The sequence below is a fragment of the Carettochelys insculpta genome, chromosome 1 (genome assembly GCF_033958435.1).
Source record: "Carettochelys insculpta isolate YL-2023 chromosome 1, ASM3395843v1, whole genome shotgun sequence".
Classification (NCBI taxonomy): domain Eukaryota; kingdom Metazoa; phylum Chordata; order Testudines; family Carettochelyidae; genus Carettochelys; species Carettochelys insculpta.
Window position 1 is genome coordinate 313,008,284 of NC_134137.1, and position 14,100 is coordinate 313,022,383.

Sequence of the window (14,100 nt, forward strand, 5' to 3'; positions counted from 1 at the left end):
GGGCACATTATGGCTCTGCAGTGAAACTGGAGATCAGGGCAAAAGCCTGGCATAGCACAGGGTGCCAGACACCTCTACATATGCCTTACTGCAATGGCAATTAACAAATGGCCGACAGTTCTTTTTCAAGAGAGAGAAACAAGAAAGAACACCTTACTGACTAGAAAATGGGGCTAAGGTCATGGAGATCAAGTGAGTGTTATCTTTGTGGATTACATTTTGTGTTTCTTAATTTTGTACTTGCTTGGCTACATACTAGCCTACAGTGATGGTACTTTAGGAATGACAAGCAGAGAGACAAGTCTTGAGCTCCCACAGTCTGCATTAGCTGCGACTGAAAGCACCTCTGTGGATTCGGCTTATACTGTAGAGAGGGAGCAGGCAGCTCCCAGCAACAATCTTCGCAAGCATAAGCATGCCTGTGTAGGAGGAAATGTGGAGTATAAAAGAAAATAGTAAAAACAGTCAAGAGATCCCGATGTACTACAGTACAGCTGAGGTTTCTGAACAGCCGATGAGAGCATGGGGGCAGCGTTACCCAACGACGAAGGTCACAGCTAAAAAGCAAAGCAGGGGCCTGTCTTCATTCCTTATATAGAGCTACCTGGAAAACCATCCTGGTGAGCGGCCATATTTTCCTCTTTCTGTTGCTGGCCAGCTGTTTCTCTGTTGAGTCCTGTGGACACTGCAGTACAGCAAACATTTGTTGTCTATTCCAAACCAGTCTTGAAAATGCTGTACAGCATCAGCCAAGTTCAACGCCCGTCATAGTAAAATATACTAGACGCCTGCGGGAAGAGTTTGATACAATATTGAGAGACGAGAAGGAAAGTAATCAGAATTTTCTGTATCCTGTCTCCTATTCCCATGCAGTTTATGGCATGAAACAAGCCTTAATAACCTCCTCGTGTACACTAGTGAGTGTGCTATTGTATCGTCTTGAGCAGTAGGCCGTTTGCAAGGGATTTAGGGGAAAATAGCACTGAAGCATTTGTTTTCTAAAACAGATTATGAAGATCCCAGTCCCAGATGATCCCTTTGGGATTTGAGTGCTCCACCTCCACTGCAGGTTAGACTGCAGCCAGCTGAATGGGAGGAAGGCACTACTCGGCACACAGGGTGGCTCCAGGTTCATTCTTACGGGTGGCAGGAGCAGGGTGGGACAGAAGACCCCTGGCTACAGAAGACGAAGACAAGCGTAGCTGGCGGCTGAGAAGTTGAGCAAATTGATCACTGGCTGTTACAGTTAGTCTTAATTAGGCACACCGGTACACAGTCTCTCCAAATACTTGGCTGCTATAAGTCTAAATCGCAATTGATTAAATAATAAAATACGGCTCAAATTCTATCACAGAATCAGGAAAGTTCAATTGTAAATCATACTCTTCTACAGGGGTATTGTATGGTACACACAAAATACTATTATAGAAATCTCCACCAATGTCCCAGTACAGGAGGGAGCAATTCAAGGCCTGATTGACATTAAAGACCATTTGATCCTCTCCTGCGGCACTAAGGGCTCATAAAGCTGGGGGATCTGTCTTCTGAGGAATTGCCTCCTGAAAAGAATCCACCTGTGACACAAAGCTGGCATGATAGTGCTCTGCCTGCCACCACCACCATGGGCTACCTCAGGGGGACACAGGAGTATTGCTATATTCCAGCTGTTTTCAGCTGTCAAAACAGCCCATTTTGGCCAGAGCCAGCAAAGCATAAAGTAAAGCTACTCTAACTTACATTGGAGGGCCAAGTCCAGACCTAAGAAAGTAAAAAAGTGGATTAAAGGTACTTCTACCACTAAACCTGCTCAGATCAATGAGGAGTAACTTCACTGGAGTCAATGATGTAGCATTCCTGTAAAACTAGTGTGAGTGAAAGTGGAAGAGAAGCAGCTCCAAATATTTTTTAAGTGTATAATGAAATGAATGTGCTATATAAGGTCAGCCCATTGCCTTTCTCAACCCACCAAACATGGAAAATGAAGCAGAATCCTGGTCAATCATGAAGTAAGAATAGGAAGAACTTGGTTGCTTTTCTTCATTCTTTCCCCATCTTCCTTTCTCCCACCAGGACTTTTATTTTCTTAGTTGCCACCTGTTTGTGATTTACATTAACATGTATCAACATGCATGAACAGGCTAGCTTCCCTGGATCAAATGTAGGGAGAAGGAATGGAAGCACGAGCAGAAGGAGATGAAGGATAACAAATAGAAGCAGATGAAGGGGCAAATGGAAAATGAAGGGAAATAAGGGCTGGAGGAAGAATGGGTAAGTGAAAAGAATAAAGCTTGAAGGAAATAATGAATGGAATGATGAGAGGGAGCAGAAAAAGGAGGTGGAAAGATTTTATTTTCTCACCCATCACCCCTTCTTGTGGCAAAAAAAATAGTGTATCTGTATGAGGAGGTAAATCCATAAAGTTCTGCTTCTGGAACTTCCTCCAGCTTCTTCTGTCAGAAAGGGCAGGAGGGATTTGTTGAGAATACGAGGGATTACAAAATGCAGAATTAGAGGGATTACAAGATCCAGGATTCTTCCAGGGTCGAAAAGAAGCCATAGAAATCCATGCAGAGCTTGGCCTTGATGCTGGCTGACTCCTGCCACTATTGCTGTTACCCTGCTCCTCTGAAACAATGCCGAAACATTGACTTCTAGTCACAGCTGCCTCTCAACCTCCTTTTAAAATACAGTCTCTCAATATACAATCTGTTGGTTCTTCTCAATAATTGACACAGCCTTTGTTTGCATAAACGCTTGAAAAAATGTCCTACCAGACTAAACAGAATAATGCCTGGTTTCTGGGTCCCCCTTCTTCTGTCCCATTCCCATGCACGGCCACTTGATCCACAGCTCTTCCTCTGCACCCCTGGGGAAGAGGTGGTTTTATAAAGGTGGCTCACTTTCATTCTCAGTAATCTAGACGCCATCTTGGGGGTCGGCTCAGGCTCTGAGCTGTGTCCGAAAGTGATAGGTTCTTGATTCACCTTCATGTTGACTTTCCCTGAAACTTTCATCTGATGTACCTTGCCTAGATACAATAATAATCAGGTGGGAATAGTCAGAGTTAATAAATTATTCAGAGAAAACCCACTAGCTTGTTACAGTCTGTTTTCAGCTGCATCAGTTTCCTCTCTACAACCACACTGAAAGCCAATTTAGACACTCTATGCAATCTCTCTTGCACCTGTTATGTGGGCGGATCAGTTTCTAGGGCTGTGTTTCCAAGCCAGCTGTTCACATGAACATAGGCTAGACTCAGCAATAGAAACTCTTGTAATCTTTACTCCTCCCACCCTATGTGTAAGTATGGCAGTCTTTCACAGGGAAGGAGGTGAAGAAGGAAGCTCTCTCCCATTGCACTATTGTGGAGAGATCAGGACTTCATTCTGTATGGTGCTGCATGTCCTCGGCTCCCTTTGAAGTCAAAGGAAGCAGAGGCAATGCTACCTCACAGGATGCACTCAACCTGTGAAATTACAAATCTAAGCCATTTATTATAAGGCGTATTTAAATGATCGTGCTACAAAAGAACCAAAGTGAGACATAATTAAATCATGTCAGAGACCCTCAGAATCCAAAAGTACTCACTCTAACCTAGTTCTTTCCTCAGATACAATGTCTCTGGGCAGAACTTATTAATCATAAAAGGAAAATGATTCATTACAACTAAGGAATGAATTGTGTGTCCCAAGGCTCGCTACTATTAACTGATGTGATCTACTGCCAGGATTTACACTCTGACTTCTGAGTTAAGCTGTGAACTAAGCACAGAAAATCAAATGTAAGGGTATGTGCCAGGAAGCACCTTTTTCATTAACATTTATTCAGGGCTTGTTTTAGGGCAACAAGAAAGGAATTATCCAGATGCATTGGGCTAAATTATGCTTCCCTCTGGTATATCTGAAGGGGAGAAAGAGTACCACGAACTCCTCAGACCTCTCTTTGTGCACGTTAGGGTGCAGCATATAATTAGAATGGCTTCAAGCCCTATTTAAGTGGCTACCTCAGCATTCCAGAGGGTATTTCTCAGTGACGCAAGAGCAGGGTCATAGCTCCGCCTTCCTATGTAGTCATGCAGTGGGAAATGCTGGCTAAACCTGTTGTGTGGGTGGAAGCAAGGGTATCCCTTGTCCCTGTTCCTCCAGCGCTCTGACTGTATTCTGCTAGTTAGAGGCATAAAATCTTTATTTGACAATCTGCTGTTTTACCCTCCTTAGTGCAGATCAGGATTGCAAGAGCCATTACTGAGTCCCTTGTTTCAGGTGAAGAGGGTCAGACTAAGTGTAAGGGGGGAATAGTCCCACTATTTTCGGGAATTTTCCTGGTTTATATGCAACCCCGGTGAAATGGGCCAGTGAAAGGATGTGAGGCCCTGTTCCCACTTCCTTTACTCAGAGGTGAAGTGGCCATCCATCCCGTATTTGGCAGGACGGTCCCCTATTTGGGATGCCAAAAAGGCATCCCGACTTACTTTTTAAAAGGGACAAATTGTCCTGTATTTAGGCCTGCTGGGGGTGGGGGTGCGGGTGGGAGCACCCGCAGCTGCCACTTCCCCGGGGCTTGGTTCAGTGAGGAGAAGCCCCCCTGCCCCCCTATATCTCCCTGTCCCATATTTGGGACAGGGAGATATGATCACCCCACCCAGAGGCCTCCTTAACATGCCCGATCCCTCCGAAGGCTCCCCTTCTACTCCCCTGTGTGGCAAAGTCCTTGTAACCCCAACCAGGCTGGGCCCAGGATTCCTAGGGTCTCAACCCCTAACTTTGTTGTGGTCACCTAGGGCAGGGGCTAGGGTGTCCCCATACCAGGGTCCTCTCTTCACATTGAACTCTTCCCGGACCAATGATGATTACATACAGTTCAAAGGAAATACAATTTATTAAACAACACTCAATTTAAAAAAAGAGAATAAGGAAAATTGGAAAAGTTAAAGGAAAATATATTTCTCTGCTCTGTGGCACAGAAACCTCACAACTCGTATCTCTGGGATGTCAGGGCAGGTCACAGTCTGTTCCTGGTAGGTCCCAGGCCTCCTTCCCAGGGTCTGACTGTGCTGCAGGGATGCTGCAGGTCAGACAATTGCTCTGGTTGGCAGGACCCGTCTCCCCAGCATCACTCCTTCCCCAGTCTGGCTGCAAGGCCTCTTGGCTGGTGGAGTCCCCTTGTGGTGGGCCTCTACCCAGAGTCTCCCTTGGTCTCCCCTGCAACTCACCACACCCAGCTCCAGCATGCCCAGCTCTAGCTCCACGCTCTCCTGTGCTGCCGCCAGTTCATGCGCTACTTCTCTGGCCCCTCTACCTCTGTGCAAGCAGAAAAAGAGACTCAGGTTCTCAACCAAGAAACACTTAAGCATTTGTGTGCAATTGTACAAGCCCATTAATTATAATGGAACTAAGCACATGCTTAAAGTTACACTCCTGATAAAGAGATTACAGGATCTGGGCCTTAATTCATTGAACAAATTCTTTGTGCAGCACTAATTGTAAGTTTTCCTTCTAAATGTATAGAAAGAAGGGAGCATTGCCTCGTGACCAGAACCCATAAGCCGGGATTTAGACGATACTAGAAGGAAAAGGGTTCCATCTGCCATTCTGCTGTTGACTTGCTGTGTCACTTGAGGTAGTTGTGGACTAATTTTTACAGGTGTTGAAGTCGGGGAGTTGTGAGTTTGCAGCACCTCTGAAAATCCGTCCAATAACCTGGTTGCACCTCAATTTACCCAGCTACAAATTAAGTATAATAATGTCAGACTCCTCATTGCCACAGCTAACCACCGTCTCTTGAGATGAAAACGAGCTAGAGATTATCTACCTACTTGCCAGGGATATTGTGAAGCTGATTAATACATGTCTTTGAAACCCTTTGCAATGGTCTGTCATGTGTTTCAAGCCCAGGAATTCTTGTCCCTTCTTCCCCTTTTTAAGGATTGTATTAAGAATTCCAACTCACACAAGCAATGTGCCAAGCCTTGGTCAGTCAAAGGCGTCTGAATGTGATAAGTATATTTAAATATTCTTTAACGTCAGTATATGGAGGTTAATGATCCTTTATCTGTCTCTCTTTTTTAGAAAGCACCATTATGACTAACTAGGCAGTAAATATCTCAGATGCAGGAAAGGCTCACAATTGGAAGTAGGAATGCTAACAAAAGGAAATTACAGAGAACTATATAGAAAAAGAGAAGAAGGTGAAGCTAAAGGGTGAAAGGATAAGTCACCTTTTGTCTGCTGGCATGCGCTTTCCTTTCACCGGTGACCATTGTCTCTTTCTCTCTACCATCAGTCAGTGTTCTATCTACTTGTAGGCTCCTGTTTTGTTTAAATGCCTTGTCTATCTTTCTCCTACCTTTCTGTTCTGTTTTCTCTCTTTACCTTATCTCCTGACCCTTTTCAGTCCTTCCTCCTTCTGCATATCTCTGGGTGCCCTGGTAACAGTGTGGGAGGTTAATATAAGGCATAAAGATTATCTTTCTACCCTGTGTTTTGTGATACACCCTTTCCAATATCAGTAGATTACAGCAATAAAAGGAAGATAGGAAGGACTCTGTGAACCTTAGCTTGGTTCATGTGGGTTCGGGAAGCAGAATGTGGCATGGATTGGCTGCTGCTGCTGTGCTGAGAAGTTTGGAAGCTTTCTTGAGACCCTACTAGTTCACGTGGAGATCCATGTTCTAGGGCAGAGGTGTGAAATCTTGTAAGCGGGGGCACAGTACGATCAGCTGCTGGCTGTCAGGCTCATCCATCTCATTAAAATTGTTGACATGTTTTAGTTTTTATGTATGGTGTATTCACATTTATAAATTGGTTAATAAAGTTTTTACATTCTACATACTTATTTCTTACATGGGCCAAAAGGGGTTTCTTTAGATGTACATAACTGAAATTTCCATCAGTTTGGGTTAAGTTATACAGGTTGGGAACGGGGGGCCTGCTAATTGCAGGAATGGAAAGTGGGGCTCGACATAAAAGGTTTGTTTTAGGGGATCTGAATTTCCAGGCAACTGCACCCCACAGGGATGAGTGGAGAAGATACTTTGCCTTTGGGCTCCCATATCCCAGCCCACTGATGGGAGGGCAGGGAAGACAAAGGGGGCATGCCTGGGTACTCTGCATTTCAAAGTGGCCCAGAGCTCTGGCTGCTACTGCTGCTACTTTGGCAGTGGGGACAGCTGGAGCTCCTGGTCCCCTTGCACTGCCATGGCAGTGCTGCTCCAGCTGACTGTAGCTGTGATTTGGGGCAGGAGAGGGAGCACAGGCTTCTGCCATTGGCCCCACTCCCACCTTGCCCCAGGGCCCGTGGCAGTTGTTGGTACCACTGCCCATATCTCACCTTGGCTGTCTCCTGGGGAGGTCAATGGCCTGACTCTCTCCACCTCTTGATGGGCTATTCCTATTCCCAGCCCTCCAGGCTTTGTGCCTGAGGGATCCACTGCTGATTTCTCCATTTTCTAGCTCTGGGAACTTTCTAGCTTTAGTCACTTGCCTTCAGAGCCACTAGGAAGCAGCAGCCAGCCTTCCCTGGCCAGACAGTCAGGAAGGGGAAACACTCCATTTCCTGCAGCAGCCAGGATCTGGGGGGACAATGGACTATGCTAGGCAACTGCCATCAAATTGAGAAGAGGCAGCTATCTGTTGCCCTCTGAAGATTCCTGAGAGGGGATTTAGGAATGAGCAGAGGAAGTCAAGACTTTGAAGATAACAAAAGAGTGGTTTGGGTTGCAGACCCATGGTCTCTGGCAGGTGGTAGGGTATGGTACTGTGCAAATATCATAAGTCCAGCTCTACCAAAGTTTTATGGAGAGTAGGGCTAGCACTCAAATCCTTTCTGGGTGTATTCAAGGTCATGATGAGAAGAGTATCTATGTTGTTGGACATTATAAAAGTCCTTTGACAGGATGCTTGAGGCATTGTGTAGTATAATCAGGATTCACCTTAGGTGTTGTGCAGCCCAGGGTTAAAAACCATCTTCCCCTCCTCTCCTCCCACTCCACTTACCTGAAGTGACAAATAAGAAAACTAAACAAAATGGCCATCTCCTCTCTCCATGTGGATTTGAAATCCTTCCCAGAATTTGGTGCTGAGAGTGATCACTCTGCTCACGCATCCCAAAGATGAGTGCTGGGCATTACAAAACGTAGTAAACTTTGTAAATCCTGGGCAGAGGAGGTCTACAACAAAATGCTGGGTTTTAAATGGCGCTTCAAAAAGTTTGGATTCAAAATGTGGGGCATCACTGGTAATAAGAACTTTTTATTGGATTGCCCTTTTAAGCTGTAATTCTCTTCCTTTGGGGTTGAGTAGCTCGCTCTGTCTCCCTCCAGTTTCTGCTTTGCCTTCCCGGGTTGCTCCGCTCCATTTGTGGAATCAGTTTGCATGTGTTGTGCTCTAGTTCCACAGCAATCAGTATTCTAGTAAATTTCACCCTGCAGCTACCTCCCAGGGAATGAAGCATAAGAGAGAGAAGCGGGAAGCAGAGATGTGTAGAGAATGGCATCACAGAGTGGACAAGTTACATCTGAATCGGTCTCTCCATGTGGTTCACATATCGCACTGTGGTTTGTGAATGGAAATGCTGACTGCTGTTTAGACTACACCTATTGTGAGTGACATCAGAGGGTTTCCCCTGCCATGGCCATCTACCAGTGCTCCATAATCAGCCCCTGGGTTTCTGGGTAACATATAAAGTACTCTCTTTGTCTTTGAGAAGGGGCTACTAATAGGGAGTTGTCTGAAGGGAGCCCTGTGGCTTTCCAACTCATTTCCTGACCTCGTTTAAAACGAATTGGATAATAATAATAACTTTTATACATCACTTTTAATCAGTAGCTCTCACAGCATTTTCAAAGGAAGTCAATATCTTTATCCCCAGTCTATAAATGGTGAACTGAGGCACAGAGCCGGGGAGGGGGGGTGTGATTTGCATGCAGTCACTCAGTGGACTTCAGGGCATGCTGCAGATCATATTGTTTCCCCTCAATATTTGATGTTGTGAAATTATAAGAGCAGCTAATTGCTGAAGTGTGGTTTTAATTTTACACATGCACAGCTCACTGGCTAAGGGATAAATGGCCCAGAGATAAATTGATAATGAATTCATTGGTGTTTGATAACGGAATTGATCATGGAGTTTATTTTTATATGTATTCCCAGGCATCTAAAGCTCTTTTACTGTGTGTGTATATTAAACTAATACATATAAACTATCTGGACCCTAATTCGGAGGTGAGGTGTTTCTGTACATTAGACTCCATTCCAGCCAGATAGATCCGTTTACCAATGGGTGAGCCAGTGTAAAGAAGCCAATGCTGGTGAACTGCACATCCAGAAGAAAAGGAAAGAGTTATGAGAATGTGTACAGCAAAGAAAGGGCTGGCCTGCTTTTACGTCTACTGCCTCACAGCCTTCGGCTAGCTGCTTTTCTTGTTGGATTCCAAGCAATACACCAGTTTAATCTCTGTTGCACTAAGAGAGCCAGATTCACAGGAGATGCCGGAGGGAGTGTAATTTGGGATAGACTGGGAGAAGGTATCTATTGAGCCAACCTTGTCTCACTTCCATGCCACTAAGAGTCTTCTCAAAGTACAAAACTAAAAGCAATCCCAACCCTTCACCCCAAATTCCCCTCACCTCTGAAACGTCTATCTTCACTTCACCAAAGACAGTGAAAGCCCAGCCAGAGCTTCTGTGCGGGTTCCTGGCTTTCCAAGTGAGCACCACTAAGAAACAAAGGAGACAACGCTGAAGTTCAAAATGTCAACATTTGTTGTGGTAGTGCTTGGTGATAGCTTGGTAGCTAAGAAGCTACAACCCATCTGTTATAAACTCTTTGCTTCAGGACTTACAGCTTGTTGATAGTGGATCATGTAGAGAACTAGGGCCTGTAAGTTTTGTACATTTACACATTGATTATTACTTATTTTTAGACCCCTCTGCAGCATCTGAGTGGGTCACACACACACCAGGAAAGTAGACAACTAATGCTAGGTAGGAATGAGGCCTTGGCTGTTGGCTGTTCCACAGCTGTGCTTAGGGCAGGATCTGAGAAGCTCTGATTAGAGGTAGCTTTATACCCCTTTACAACCCGCTCTTGCTGCCTCATTTTGGGGCAGGCCCAGCAATGCTTGACCTCAACAAAAATGAGAACAACTCTAAGGCCATGTCTACACTAGTGAGCCTGCAGTAGCACAGCTGGTCCGTACTGGTGGGAGAGCGCTCTCCCACTAAAGTACTAAAACCACGTCCCCGAGTGACCATAGCTGTGTTGATGGGAGGAGCCTCCCGCCAGGCCCACTGATGGAGGGGGCAATTGCTCCTAGGCCTGACCTTTGGAAGAGGTCTGGCGCTCTGGCAGCTACATGGCTGAAGCTTTGGGCCCCTTTGAAATGCCGCGGAGTGCTATACACACTATGTCGGTGGCTGTGGGGGTGGGGCAGGGCTGACTACCCCAAGCCCCACCCCTTCCACTCTTTGCCCTGCCCCTTTCAGGACCAGAGAGCCAGGCCCCCCCCCCATCTTGCCCCCCAGGCCCATTGTGCCTCCCGCTGACCTAGCGCTGTGCACACTGGCGCTTCTCCTGATGTCATTTACCTCTTTTTTTCACCCCTCTGCGCAACACAGGCTGTACTGACACAAGTGGATGTGTTCACCTGGCCTAAGTGGCTTTCATGGTAAGGGCCCCTACGCTGGCATTATACCATTGAGATTCCTGTACACCATGGGGAAACCCGGCTAGCTCTTTAAGCCTGTTGTCCACCAGCAACAAAGGAAGCTAGCATAGCACAATAGGTAAGGGGAAAGCTGTGGCTGTTACAGGATTTGGGTTGTAGGGATGTCTGTGCTAAGCATGTGACCTTGCATGAGCCACCTCGCTTTTCTCTGTGTGCCTTTGGAGTCTGGTGAGCAGCCCAGCCTCAGCGCCTATGGAGGATACACTAGCTAAGGGCTGTGGTATGGGGAAGGATTCAGGTGAACGCAAACTCCTGTATTTTTAAACCTTACCTTCCAAAAAAGTTAAAATATGTAGCCTGGCAGCAGTACCCATTTATTTACCTGTGTGTGACACTGAAAGGGCAAAGTACCTTACTGTACTGTACTCCAAATCAGACCCAGGCCGCACTGGAGGAAAAAAAAAGGGCGGGGTGGGGGGGCAATTCTGTGAAAATGTTATGTCCATTTTGTAGGGTTTAGAACAGAGTAATTTTATTTTTCTGAATATTTTTCACAAACTGCGTCTGAGAAGAGTTCTGAACTGTCAGATTGTCAGCAGAGCCATCCCATGCATAGGAGGAGGCAGAGCAGCCACCCCAAGTCCCACGCTTTTGAGGGCCCCATGGCAGCTGCCACAGCTACCTGACAGGCTGGGGGGAGAGGGTCACCTGGGGTAAGGTGTGGGCAGCAGACAGTGGAGACAACAGCACAGGGTCGCTTCCCTCCCTCCTCACCCCCCCATCCCCACACTCACCATGTGGCATGAGCAGCAGCCTGCTCTGCTCCACTCTGCTCGTCTCTGCTCTGTTGTGGCCTCCCAGGCAGCTGAGCCCCCCCCTTCTCCAGGGGTGGCTGGGAGGTCACCCCAGCTGCCAGCGGAGGAGCGGGACTCAGCAGGCCAGGAGGGTGTGGTGGAGCGGAGAAGAGCAGGCTGCCACTCATGCCCCTTGGTGAACATGGGGAGGGAGGAGGTAGGTGAGGGAGGGAACACCCTCCTGCCGCCAACTGCTGCTGCGCCCTGCCCCAGGCAATCCCCAGCCAGGCTGGTCAGGGAGGGTGTCAGTGGTCAGTGTGGGGCTTATGGACTAGGGAGGGAGTTGTCCAGAGCTCTGCACCTGGAGTATTGTTGGCGGGGAGTGTTGTCCTAGGCCCTGCTTCTCCTTCAGGACGGCCCAGGTTATCAGTGTTTCCCCCTTTTCCCCACTGACTCATTTCCTCTTTTAAAATTTTTCCTTCTGCTGTCTAACTCATCCCACTTTTGCAAAGTTAGCGCAATGGCACTGTGATGGTTCATGCTTCCTCTGCCATCCTGAAACTCTTCCAAAGAAGTTTAGGAGTTTTGAAAAGTTGGGGGTGGGAGCAGAAAGCCCAAAAAAACAAGCCCTGATACCATTCACTCTGTTGTGTTCGGCGGCAACAAGCAATAAAGGAGAAAAGAAAAGCAAATCAACAACAAATGAACAAACAAACACATTATGTGAAGCAAGTCAAAAGCTGCCTGTAGACCTATTCGTTTCAGACTATTTTTCCCCCAAGTATAACATGGATGTTTTTAACCAATCTTATTTGTTTTCCTTGGGCCTGATCCTCCACATTTTTACACCCTTTTGTTCTGGTGCAATTCCGCTTGCATCAGAGGAGCTACGGCAGCATACACCCACTGAACAGCAGTGGAGGATCAGGCACCAGGCTTGCTCTAACAAGAGCTAGAATTCTGTTCAGCTGAAAATGTCAGGAGCCAATAGTTCAGAGCTGACATCGTGCGCGGTAAGTGTTCAGCGTACAGAGACAACTGGTGCCATGTCTGAGGTCTCTACCCTCTGCAGAGTTACACTGGTTTCAATTAAGATTTGATAATAAACAGATGTATTGTAAGTAGTGCAAAACATGGTGGGAGCACTCTTATTTCAGTTTCAATCAGACTAATTTAAGATGAGGCCATGTGTACACTACCAAATGTGGTTGATGGACATTATGTCTCTCATTCCCAAGGGTCACAGAGACTCAGAGGACACAGGTTCTGTTGGTATCCCAAAGCCACTGGCGCCATATGCCCCTAACATTTTTTACTGCTGAGGTCACAGCTTAGTGGTGAGGAAGAGGCTTAGCACAGAGCAAGACTTAGAGCTGCCAGCCGCAGGAACTATTGAGAGAAGATTGCAGAATACTTCCATGAAAGTTTCACTGAGATCTCTCAGAAGGGTGCCAGGACACCCCAAACAAACTCTTTCACATGGCCCTGCTCTCCACTGGTCAGCCCCTGAGAAGGAAGGAAAAGCAGATACCAATTCTGCCTCAAGCTGTGTACCCACTACCTCTTCTAGTACAAGTAAAACAATGAAAAGTCAATAACTGTGTCCTGCTAACCAAGGATTAACTTGGGCAATGTCTTTACACTTAAACACTGTAAGGACAAACACATGCTGACATTTACCCAAGGTATCCTCCCACTCATCAGCTGGGCAGTTTGCAGATCTGACTACTAGACTCAAAAAGATCTTGGCTCAGGCCACAGCTGGGCTCCCCACTGTATTTCCCTGCTCCACCGCCTTGCTGTTCAGGGTGGGGAGCTGTGTCTCAGGGTGCATCTACACTTCAAAAAAGGAAAAAACACACACACACACACACACACACACACACACACACACAGAGTAGTGAGTATCAGAGCCAGGGTCAACTGACTGGGCTTCACACTATATGGCTATAAATTGTAATGTAGGTGTTCCCACATAGCCTGGAGCCCAGTCTCTGAGACCCATCCTCCTGCTCTGCCACCCCCTCTTCCCACACACTGCTCAAGTAAGAATGTCAACACGTCTATTTTTATTCAGGTAGCACAATTCCAAGCCACTTGACCTGGGCTCTGAAATATACCCTGTGGCTCCTTGGAAGCCTCCTCAGTGGTCTGTGCATGCTGGTGGTATCTCCTTGTGAAAGGAGGAGAGTTGCAGCCAAGCACCACACCAGTTGTTGGTTTCCCAGGCATTGTGGTAAGTCTGCTGCAGGGCCTGTGTTTTCATGCAGCGCTTTTACTGAGCCCTGTCCTACCTGTTCTCCTTCATCCCCCGCCCATGTTCCTACAACAGGTCCATATCTCTGCATGAACAGCCCCTTCTCCGCAGAGGTCCAGGAGCTCCCGTATCTCCCACCCCCTCCAGGCAAGAGCACATCCAATGCGTGGGACAGCTGTGCTCAGTTGGACAGTTGCACATGACGAGGGAAAGCAGCCAGGTGCACTTGTTAAGATGGGCGATCAGGAAAAGAGGTTTCAAGAATACACAAGGGCTTTCAAGTAGGGGAGGAGTTTGCCTCTGAGCATCCATGATCCCCTGGTGGGGAGCTCACACGTGAGCCAGAGATGTTACACTAGGATAGCAGTTGAGGACTATTAGCA